This window comes from Schistocerca gregaria, unplaced genomic scaffold (assembly GCF_023897955.1).
Source record: "Schistocerca gregaria isolate iqSchGreg1 unplaced genomic scaffold, iqSchGreg1.2 ptg000281l, whole genome shotgun sequence".
NCBI lineage: Eukaryota > Metazoa > Arthropoda > Insecta > Orthoptera > Acrididae > Schistocerca > Schistocerca gregaria.
In genome coordinates, this window is record NW_026061774.1 from 3,715,816 (window position 1) to 3,727,374 (window position 11,559).

At 41.6% G+C, this 11,559-nt stretch overlaps 1 non-coding gene across 1 annotated transcript; it reads right to left on the minus strand.

Annotated features, from left to right (window-relative positions):
* Positions 1-785: 785 nt before the first annotated feature.
* On the minus strand, positions 786-860 carry Trnat-ugu (transfer RNA threonine (anticodon UGU)). Its single transcript has one exon. It is a non-coding gene; the product is annotated as a tRNA-Thr (tRNA).
* Positions 861-11,559: the final 10,699 nt, after the last annotated feature.

Genomic DNA, 11,559 nt, shown 5'->3' on the forward strand with positions numbered 1-11,559 from the left:
AGTGCTAATTCGAACTTTGAGTTCGATTTTTGGGGGTTTGTTTCACTCCTTATGCCTACACAAAAATTAGTTAATATTAACAAATGTCATATTATAGCTATAAGTTCCTAAGAAAAGTGTTTACATTTAGGGGTCAGAGGTAGAAGTTAAGAGATCGAACCACTTTTAATTTATGCTGCATGCCGTTCTGAGAAAATCGTTACTCGAAAAAAAAGTGTTCAAAGTTTAGGGAAAACATTTAGTTATATTATTACTTCGATTTGCATGAACTGAGTGTTACATATATATTTTTAATGTCGCTGAAAACAAATCTGGAGTCAGATTTTCAATATTCAAAACAGCTAATCCAATACGGAGGGAAAACGATTATGTTTTGACCAATTTTTACCAAAAATGTATTTTCGTTATTTACGTTTAGTCTGCAATTCAAAGAGTATTTATCAACCCTTCCTCTAGCTCTGATTGTTCCTAGACAGCAACTTCCTGTTCTTCTTGGCAGGAAAAGCCGATCTGTCTAAGCTGGATATGCAGCACTCGGCAGCCTGCACTTGATATTCGCCCGTATTTTCGGTGAGTATGTTTGCATGCATTCTGCAGTATGAATCCTTTTGAGCACGTGCGACACGGGACGAGTTATCATCTACATCTGTATGGAAACCCTGCAAAACACATTTAAGTGCCTGGTAAAGGGTTCATCGAATCACCTTCACAACTGATAATTAATTGAAACCCTCAGCTGCCGACAGGTGTTGTTGATATACTTCGATGGGGACAGCTGAAAAGTGTGCCCCTACTGGGACTCGAACCCAGAATCTCCTGCTTACAAGGCAGACGCTCAATCCATCTGAGCTATCGAGGGCACAAATGAACAGCACGACTGCAGGAATTTATCCCTCGCACGCTTCCCGTGAGACTCACATCCCCAACCGTCCACAATCCGATTACGTAATGTACTTAATAGGTACTTGTCCATCCACTCATTACTGGCTCACACTAAGGAGACGATTCCCGTAAGAGTTCCGGTAGCCTGTGCGCATTCGCACAGACGAAGGTCAATGGCTGGGTAACGTTTAACCATAGATATGAAGATAGTAACTGCTCTCGAAAGAACAGGCGCCACTGACGACCGTACAGCTCTTCTAGAACACATGATAGACCGGCCGATGTGGCCGAGCGGTTGTAGGCACTTCAGTCGGGAGCCACGCGAACGCTACGGTCGCAGGTTCAAATCCTGCCTCGAGCATGGATGTGTGTGATGTCCTTAGGTTAGTTAGGTTTAAGTCGTTCTAAGTTCTAGGAAACTGATGACCTCAGATCTTAAGTCCCAAAGTGCTCAGAGCCATTTGAACCATCAGTCCGTATGTTTGCACACTACTTACAGTAACTTATGCTAAGGACAACACACACACAACCATGCCCGAAGGAAGACTCGAACCTCCAACGGGGGGAGCCGCGCGAACCGTGACAAGGCGTTGGAGACATGGCGGGTATCCCGCGCGGCTCATGGCAGCCATGACACTGCTTCAAACAATGGGCTGTAGAAACTTTTGTAAAGCACGGATTAAAAAAATAAAAACCTTTCCGTTCCAAGGGTCTAGACAAGTACACCTTTAAAAATTGCAACTACAAAGAAATTGAATTTTCGAACGTTTTGAATGAGAACCTGTCCTTATGGAACACCGTTGATCAAATGTCACAGGGATTATATACTCAGGTTTCACAGGTGGATTAACACTTTCTGATCAATATCCGAAATGATCAGGGCTTAAAACTTTGAAGAGTTCAATTTCAAGGGCCGTTCTCTTGTATGCAAATAGTTTCACAGTAGAAATTTCTCTAGTTTTATTTATTTATTTATTTATTTATTTTTCTGTAGGTAAAGAAAGATAGCATTGTGAGGAGGGGGAAGGGGGGGGGGAGGAATCTTGCATCACCCACCTTGGAATTCTCAGTACAGAATCTTTATTCATTACGAGATTCTCAGCCACTTGCAGAAGTGATTTTGCGTGATTCTGCAAAACTTTTCCTTTAGCCAATCGTAGCAACTATAGGATTCCGTTCCTGCTGCATGACATGTCTCGGAACTTAAACTGACCAACTCATTTGCATAAAGAGCTAGCTTATCATCCGCTTCTTTACTTGCGTAGACCGTTCATGGTCTGCAAAGAATTTTTTCTTTAATCGTTTTTTTATGTCTTTTATAAACTGCAACACTTTCTAAACTTTCTAAACTTAACGCGTTGAAGCATGGTCTCTTACTGAATGACCAAAAAGCAATGCTGACAGCTGGAGTCCAAGGTTTTTGTTAATCAAGCCGTTTTGTATTCTTGTGGTGATATCTCCGTAGAGTCTTTCATTCCCTAACGCATATTTCTTTATATCTAATTGAGAAGTGAAATACCGGTTTTCATAGATGCAGATTTAAAATATTTTAATATAACGCAATAAATATTTCATTAAAATTTTCATCCCCTTATGCTCCAAGTTCCAAAACCAGAAAAACACGTAGTTTTTAAAAATTGTAACACATTAGCCGAATATGAATTGTCTGATATATTTAGTAATGCTTTCATAATGAACCTTTTTCTGAAACATCTCACACCCTTTAGGGGTTGGGTTTTCAAAAACAGTTAAACACGTATTCTTCTATTTAGAACCGAGGAGTCAAATTCAAATCTTCATCCATTTAATTCTAAAAATGCTTTCATAGTGAAATATTTCATAAAACTTTTCATCCCCTATTTCACTCTATTAGTCAGATAAATTTCCAAAAGCCACGAAACACATTTTTTTAACATCCAACCGAAATGTCAAGTACCTATTTTCATAGATGTAGCTATAAAAAGGCTTCAGTAGTTCTTTAATAATGATTTATTTTCAAAAAACCTTCACTAATTATTTTATCCCCCATTGGAAGAATTTCGGAAAATGCTAAAATCCTGTTTCTTTTTTGTTTTTTGTCTGAGACACCAAATGTCAATTTTCGTAGTTTTGTAGTTATAGCTTCAATAGCGACATAGGGACATATTTAAAAAAAAAAAACTTTCAACCCATATTTCACCTCCTTAGGAGTGAAATTTCGAACAATCTCTTCTTAAATGACGCTTTCAGCGTAAGATTTACACCTTCCACAAATTTCAAGTCCGTATACTTTGCAGGTTGGGCTGGAAGGCTATGGGTCAGTGAAACCTGTGCCCCTATTGCACCTTCTTGGAGGTTGTAGTTCCAAAAACAGTGAAACACGTATTTTTCAATAACACAATTTTCATAGATTTTGCTTTAAAAATTCCTTCGCACTGAAATACTTTCATAAAACATTACATCCTATATTCCACCCGTCTTAATCGTTGAATGTATCAAAAACAGGTTTTTATATATTTCATGAAACATTTCATCCTCTATGAAATGGGGTATGGTAGTGACACACCAAAATCACAATAGTAATCCGTTGTAGTTGCTACATATTTTATTACATTCAAAAGCATTACAAAATCACAATCACAATAATAGAGGAGACTACCTTACAAGGCCAGATCAGTTGGACAAATAATAAATAAATTTCGTTACGTGGAACGAGACCCTTAAAACTTGAAATTTGAATATGACTAGGTAAAAATACTTAGGTAAAACTTTACTTAATAGCACAAATGTCCATAAAATTCATAGCAGAACTCTCACTACTTGCAATCAGGGGAGAAACAGATTAAGCGTAAGAATACAGAAATTTAACGTTCGGATAGCCAACTTTCCTAAACAAAACTATATAAAAGTGACTAAAACATTTAAGGGGGTCCTTTAATTTCGACCAAACGGACCTTCAAATTTACTTACTCAGTTGATTAATCAACAATATTCTTAGAAAGATTACAACTAGAACATGACTATATGACAATACCCTTAAAATAAGGTTGCTTCAATATTTCGTGTGAATTGGCGATAGACGCGAGCAGACCAAGGATTCAAATCAATACAAGAGATCCACGAGGCACAGAATGACATAGAAATATACTCAACTTGGCAATGCAATTGAACTTTGGATGCTATAGTTCAGCACCGGAAAGATTGAATCACGCAAAAGTGACAACATAACCCAAGATGTAAAGGAGAGGACATGGCCTTAAATATCTCTCTGCCGCCGTGGTGCTCTGCTCCCTGTATGCTAGCGTCGACCGCTGCCAATTATCTCTAACACAACACACATGATGGGCAGACACTTTTCTGAGACATAAACTACACAACCTTATCTGGAGAACAGGTGAGCAATACAACTGGACTGAAACCAATGAGCCTCCGTGAGTTACTTGGCCAGTGCCAGCCATTAAACTTTGATTAATAAGATCGCTAAAAATCATACCGAAGTTAAGATGACAAGACTTATCTCCAGGTTCGGCATATTAGTGGCAGAGACAATGAATTGGCGACGCTCTCAGCCGTATGTTCGCGGCAGAGTCTGGGGAAGGCAAGGGCCACGTGGAGCCGGATCTTGGGGTGAATTTCCTTCTCTCTGAGATTCCCGGCTTCTTCTGCGACTTAGCCGGCAAACAGGCCGAGGACCCCGGGTGGGGACCGATTCGGCAGCAGTTGGCGGATGGCGAGGTCTTCGGGGGGTGGGGTCTTGTGTAAAGGGGAAGACAACCGTGGTGAAGGGAAGGTCTGTATTCCACAGGAACGAGTTAGCATGGCACTCAGATATTTCCACGATTCGGCGGTAGGGGATCATTTGGGGTTCTACAAGACCTTGAACAGAGTTCGGGAACACATGTTTTGGCCCAACCTATATGGCGATGGCAGGCGATTTGTTGGCAACTGTGTCCAGTGTAAGCGCAGTAAGCCCGATGTTGGGCTGCACAGAGAGCTACTACAGTCGCTTAGGGAGCAGTGTCCTCTGGACCACGACTCAAAGATCGAAACAACGATCGACGGAAACTGGCGCCAGAAACGCACCAGCTCACTCTATTTCATCCCCTTAGGGGTTGAACTTCCAAAAACACGAAAATACGTGTTTTCTTATTTGTAACCTTGAAGTCAAATACCAATTTTCGTAGATTTAGCCCTAAAAATACTTCCATAGTTCTTCCATAACTATTTATCTCAAAATAAAATGTTCATCCACTATTTCACCTCATAGAGGTTAAATTCCCAATAATACTGGAACACATATTTCTTTATTTCTGACCTAGAAACCAGAAACAAATTTTCGTCTGCCTAGCTTCAAAATTACCTTAACAGCTACATGTTTCAAAAATCCTTTCATTTCCTGTGTATCCCCCCTAGAGGTGGAATTTCGAAATATGCAGTATACGCGGTATAGGATCAACACCCTTTCCAAATCTCAAGGTTTATTTTCCTTTGCGGTCTGGACTGTGTGAATTTCATAGTAATGGCCTCCACACACACACACACACACACACACACACACACACACACACACACATACACACACACACCACTAACAATGCCACCACCACCTGCTGGAGAAATTTCTGCAAACGCCCTTGTTCCACTGCAGTCATATTTTGCCGACGACCTACATTTAGCAGCGTGGGAGGGATAGTGTCGTGCAACAGACAGTATACTCCGTAGACAACGAACTGTTCGTTGTGAAATCAGCGACATAGGAACCGAGACTGACACAGAAGGTGCTGAAGGTGAAGCACACTAGACTCGTGTCCACCACGGCTTCAAATAGTATCGATTTACTATGAACGGAAGTTCTGAAAAGTGAGCAAGTAATTTTACAGTAAATTCAGTACCGATGGTGAGGATGTACAACGAAAAACATTTCTATAATATTTCAGAAATAATGAAACATTCCACCCAAGTCGCGCGGCAGAAAACGCAATGGATATGCTTGCACTTAAGACGGAAGGCCCCACGTACTTACGCAGGCTTACGACAGATCGCAAAATTCGGCAGTAGGCGTAAGGCAACCTCTTGTGCTGCCATCTGTTATTGATGCCAGGCATCAAGGTCTCAGTAGTACGACCATCCACTGGAGAGTAGTTTGCTTTGTAAGCACTCCGTCTTCAGGCCACGAGTGGCCTACTGGGACGGGACCATCCGACCGCCGTGTCATCATCCGTGGAGGATGCGAACAGGAGGGGCGGGGGTCAGCACACTGTTCTCCCGGTCGTTATGATGGTTTTCTTTGACCGGAGCCGCTACTATTGGGTCGAGTAGCTCCTCGATTGGCATCATGAGGCTGAGTGCACCCCGAAAAATGGCAAGAGCGCATGGCGGCCTGGATGATCACCCATCCAAGTGCCTTCAACGCCCGACAACGCACTTAACTTCGGTGATCTCACGTGATCCGATGCAACCTCCGCGGCAAGTCCGTTGCTGCAGATATTTTAGAGTAGTTGTTACGTTTCATAATTATCTAGTTTACGGGGAAAATGTAAAAAAGCGATTGTCACCGAAGCTACAACTAATCTGAATTTATGGTTAGTTATCAAGTGGTCTTATGTGCAAGCCTGAATTTTTCATCCTTTGCGGTGGGAATGATTCAAACCCGTCATGTTCTTCTTATGAGGTGTTCTATTTATTTTGCACACAATGATCGTTTGTAGTTGTGTTGAGTTACCACCTTGATAAATTTTTGGATGGCGCACGTATCATAACTGAGATCTGCGCTTGCGCTTAATGGCTGAAGGTCAATTAGCGTAATGAGTAGTAGCGAATGTTATAGTAACATGTTTGTAAATTATTTCAGGTAAATTACCTTAGTAGTGTAATATTATCAGTATACCAGTACAGTATGTGGGCCAATTACGTTAGTCATGGAATACTATCCGTATAAGACTATGTCACCTTGATGTCCCGGAATTTGCTTCAATTTTGGAATCCACGAAAGAACTGGAAATTTTCCTTTACACAGCTTTCCATATAATTTCTATTACAGTGATTAAGTCTTGTCTGTCACTCGACTTTTCTGACTGTGAAATAAATTCTATCGCTCAGGTGCTTATTACCTCTTCGTGTTTCCATTTGCCGGTATTGCGCATAAACACTTACATATCTCAAAGTTGCTATGGACATTGATGGAACGACACACTCTTCTGTGGCGACACTGCAGTTTAGAGATAGAAAAACCGATCAGTTAAAACGACATGGGTATTTTAGTTCTGAATAACCGATTTCTTTCGGTATTTGTTTGCCCTCGGTTATAACAAGTATCTTTTTATTTTTTCCTGATAACCATGTAAAGACAGATATACCAATTAGCCACAGCTGTCATAGTAAAATTTTTAGTTTTCAAATAAACCTTTTTTAAAAAAGACGAGTAATTTTTATTCGTAAGATTTCCATAGCTCTGAAATACTGCGTTATTACAGAAAAAATGGGAAAAGTGATGTATGCCATTTTAATAACACTGCTGATAGAAACGAGCAACAAATGAATTGGTCCAACATTGCCGAGACAATACTGTGCCTGTTATACAAGCAGAGCGCGAGAATGGACGCAGTTTCTCGCTGTTGTCGAACGTCAGTTGTAACGCAGAATGGCACCATCTGGAAGCCTGGAAGTATTTTACGATATGCAGTACGTCTGAAGCACAATGGTCGATTTGGTCGACTTGCGACATCATACAAGGAAAAAAGTTAAAATTTTACAAATCATTCATAGTTCAGGATAAAAATAGAAAGTGCCTGATCTGCTGCCTGTGTCTACGTAATATGCCGTTATCTGCTTTTAGCCCTTAACAGAGAAATTAAAACGAAAAAGAGAGTTCTCCTGCCGCAGTTTTCACTCTTTATCGCTGGACTATTCGTAATGCCCGCATAGTGCTGTGATAACCGATTTCAATATAATTTTTGAGCAGAGTTCTAAAAACTAAAATCAGTAGGATAATACTGGCAGTTTTCTGTAGTATAGAAGCACTCGCTATATTTTGAGAGAAGCAGCGAACATCGGACAAAGTTTTATTGGACTATTTAATTTAAAGAAATTAGAATTATATTAATACCGTCAGTTGCTCGCGGGCATTGATAAATATCAACATGGACAAGTGAAAATGTGTGCCGCGACCGGGACTCGAACCCGGGATCTCTTGCTAAAATGACAGACGCTCTATCCATCTAGGCCACCGAGGGCACAGTGTATGGTTCGACTGCAGGGACTATCTCGCGCACGCCTCCTGCGAGACTCACATTCTCACCTTGAATGTCCATACACTACAGTCGTAGAGTCCCACTCCAACACACTCATTCCTCGTGGAAGACATGTCCATATCCATATAAATATATGGTTCTGGCAATACCAGCCATGACCTTCTTCTATGAAGATGCACAAGTATTCCCCAAACTGTTACGGGACTTGGTAAGAATGTGTTCCACGAGTAATGAGTGTGTTGGTGTGGGACACTACAAATGTAGTGTGTGGACATGCAGGGTGAGAATGTGAGTCTCGCGAGAGACATGCGCGAGATAGTACCTGCAGTCACACTATCGTCTGTGCCCTCGGTGGCTCAGATGGGCAGAGCGCCTGCCATGTAAGCAGGAGATCCCGGGTTCGAGTCGCAGACAGGCACACATTGTCGCCTGTCCCCGTTGATATATATCGACACTCGTGAGCAGCTGACGGTATTAATATAATTCTAATTTCGTTCTGGACGGCTGCAGGTCATCATAAACGTATTTGACGTTTTGATTCCATTTATCAAGAAACTGAGAAAGTAAAAATTTTTTAATCTTTGTTTGATTTCTACGTTTACAAGAGGAAATAATGTAAATAAAAGACTGAAAATCGGTTTTTACAAGAACTGGTATTGTGACGGGCTTTAACAATTAGGTTAAAGTAAGGCTGGGAAACTGATAAGAGCCGAAAACCAGTTGTTTCTGCGTTAACCGACATTCCCACTGCTGTTCTGAGTGGTAAGATTGACGCGCAAGGACATCTAGAACAGTTTCTCAGAAAAGTTACTGCAGCTCTGATGTTCTCAAAATGAACGGGCCAGCCATTGGCGTCCGCGAGGGGGAAGGGGAGGGGAGGGGGAGGGGAGTGGAAGGGGAGGTGGAGGGGAGGAGGTGGGTAGGGGAGGATAGGCAAAAGGGCGCTTTCATCCATCGCCCCTAACCATCCATGGAATCTGGAGTGAAGAGTTTTTATTCGTTACAGTGTACTCATACTCTTCCAGATAAGAATTCTCCACAATACTGCTAAATCTTAGCTTTCACCAGTTGTAGCGCTTATAGAGTTAGGGTCTTGTAGCTTGATGCACCTCGTAACTGACCAGCTGATTTGTACACAGAGTGCCAGTCTCAGAATCATGCACTCCAGCCCCGACGCGCCTTCCCCCCTCCCCACCACTGGAAATATTTCTGCAGACTCCAGTCCGCCACTGAGCATATATTTTGATAACATCCTGGTTTTAATAACATTGAAGGAACAGCATTGTGGAGTAAAGGGTAGACCTAGCACAGAACACACAATTCACAATGAAACGCATCACTTAGTAGATGGTGAAGTACTCTGAAGCTAGCCAGATAGAAACAGAACCCAAATTCTAATCTTACACTAATCTCTTGTATGTACCTACCACGCCCTCAAAGAGCCAACGATTTACTATTATCAGAAGTTCCGAAAAATGAGGAAGAAATTGACCCACACTTTTTTCCGTTGTTCATTATTTCGATTACCCCATAAAGGGAATGGACTTGTAGCCACAGGTTACACAAGCGATAGATGGTTTAAAATACATAAAAAGAGATGACAATAGGAAACGATTTTTAAAAACACAATGATGCACGGCTTTTACGATTTTTACAGGAAAAAAAATGAATGACAAAATAAAGGTTTTTCAAAAATACGCTGGTGGACAATATTGGGGATTTTTTATCTTTATAGATGACAAGCGGAAAAGCTTGGTGTTGACCTGGCATTTATTTACAGCTGTGCGTCCACGTCCGTACTATGCAGCGTCTGGCCTTGTCCTGAGTTTTTATGACGTATCTCCTGAAACATGTGTCGTACAATGATATAATTTTGTAGGTACATTCAGCGTCATATGCGGATACTGTCTGCAAAATTTATTGCGAATATAGTAGCAAAGAAGTAACAAATTTAAATGTCACGAATGCTGTGATCCCCACACACATGGGTGCTACTAATGTACACAGGATGCTTGGCTCGATCATTATGGCTACCATCACCTGTGGTCGAAATTGGACCAGCTGTGTCGACGTAGTGAAAATGTAAATGTGCATAACATGGTTAACGTCCATTCTTTCCAGCCATCAGACCTGATCTACGATCAAAAATATCATGTAAAAGCGGTAGGGGCAACGGCCTTGCCGCAGTGGATACACCGGTTCCCGTCAGATCACTGAAGTTTAGCACTTTCGGGCGTGGTCGGCACTTGGATAGGTGACCATCCGGGCCGCTATGCGCTGTTGGCATTTTTCGGGTTGCACTCAGCCTTGCGATGCCAATTGAGGAACTACTCGACCGAATAGTAGCGGCTCCAGTCAAAGGAAACTACCACAACGAGTGGGAGAGCCAGCTCCTCCTCCACCCTCAGTGAGAATGACTTGGCGGTCGGATGGTCCTGATTGGCCACTTGTGGCCTGAACATGGAGTGCTTTTTTAAAGTAGTGGTCCCTACATAAAACTGCCAGTCTTGGCTGAGGGACTGTCCACGGTAAATGCTGCATTGGACCTACGAATACTATTAAAATAACGGTTTGAGTTCTCTTTAATTGTCCAATCATCTGAAGTGAGTCCTTATTGAAGTGCGCTGAAAAATAGATTTTATGTTAATGGCGGATAAATTTTATTGTAATGGCGGCAAATTAACTTTACCCTAATGACACACAAGGTCAATGCCGTTCTATCACGTAAAGTATTCTCAGATCGAAATGTTTTGCATTACCAAATCTCCAATGTAGATTCATCATACCGCAATTATAATTCTCAAAATAATTTGGAGCTACGTTCAATGCATATTTAAATGCATCTTTCAAAACAATACCAGAATTCTCATTAGATCATCATTATCAGTGGCTAGAGTATTCCTATTATTTCGTCTACCAAAATCCGCGTCTCACTATGGCTTTTTCAGTACGCTGTTTTGTTTTCCACTGCTGACAATAGAAACAATCTGGCAGATGTGACATTGTAGATGTCCAGTATGCGTGTCTTAATGCAAATAAACCGTCTGGAACATTTACCCTTCAACGTCCCTAGAATGGGATTTCATGGAACGTTATTACTTTCCTGTGTCCATTTCTATCACACCAGCTGATCGCAACGACTGGGGAGAGTGAGGAGGAGGTGGGGTGAAAGTTGGCATCACTTTGAGTGGCAGAAACCTCACGTTTCCGTCATTTGTTTTCATAATGACGTAGTGCCAATTCGTCATATTGGACGCTTTTCTCTCGGAAACGTTTACATTCGTCGTCTGGATATTAATGTCGCCTTCTGAGGTATGCAGTCGCACCACTCTGTACGAAATAGGTCCTAAGCTGATGCAGTCGACAAGTAACGTCGAAATATATCGTCACCTCGAAATATATCGACACCTCGAAGTAAATCAACACCTATAAATAAATCGCAACCCCG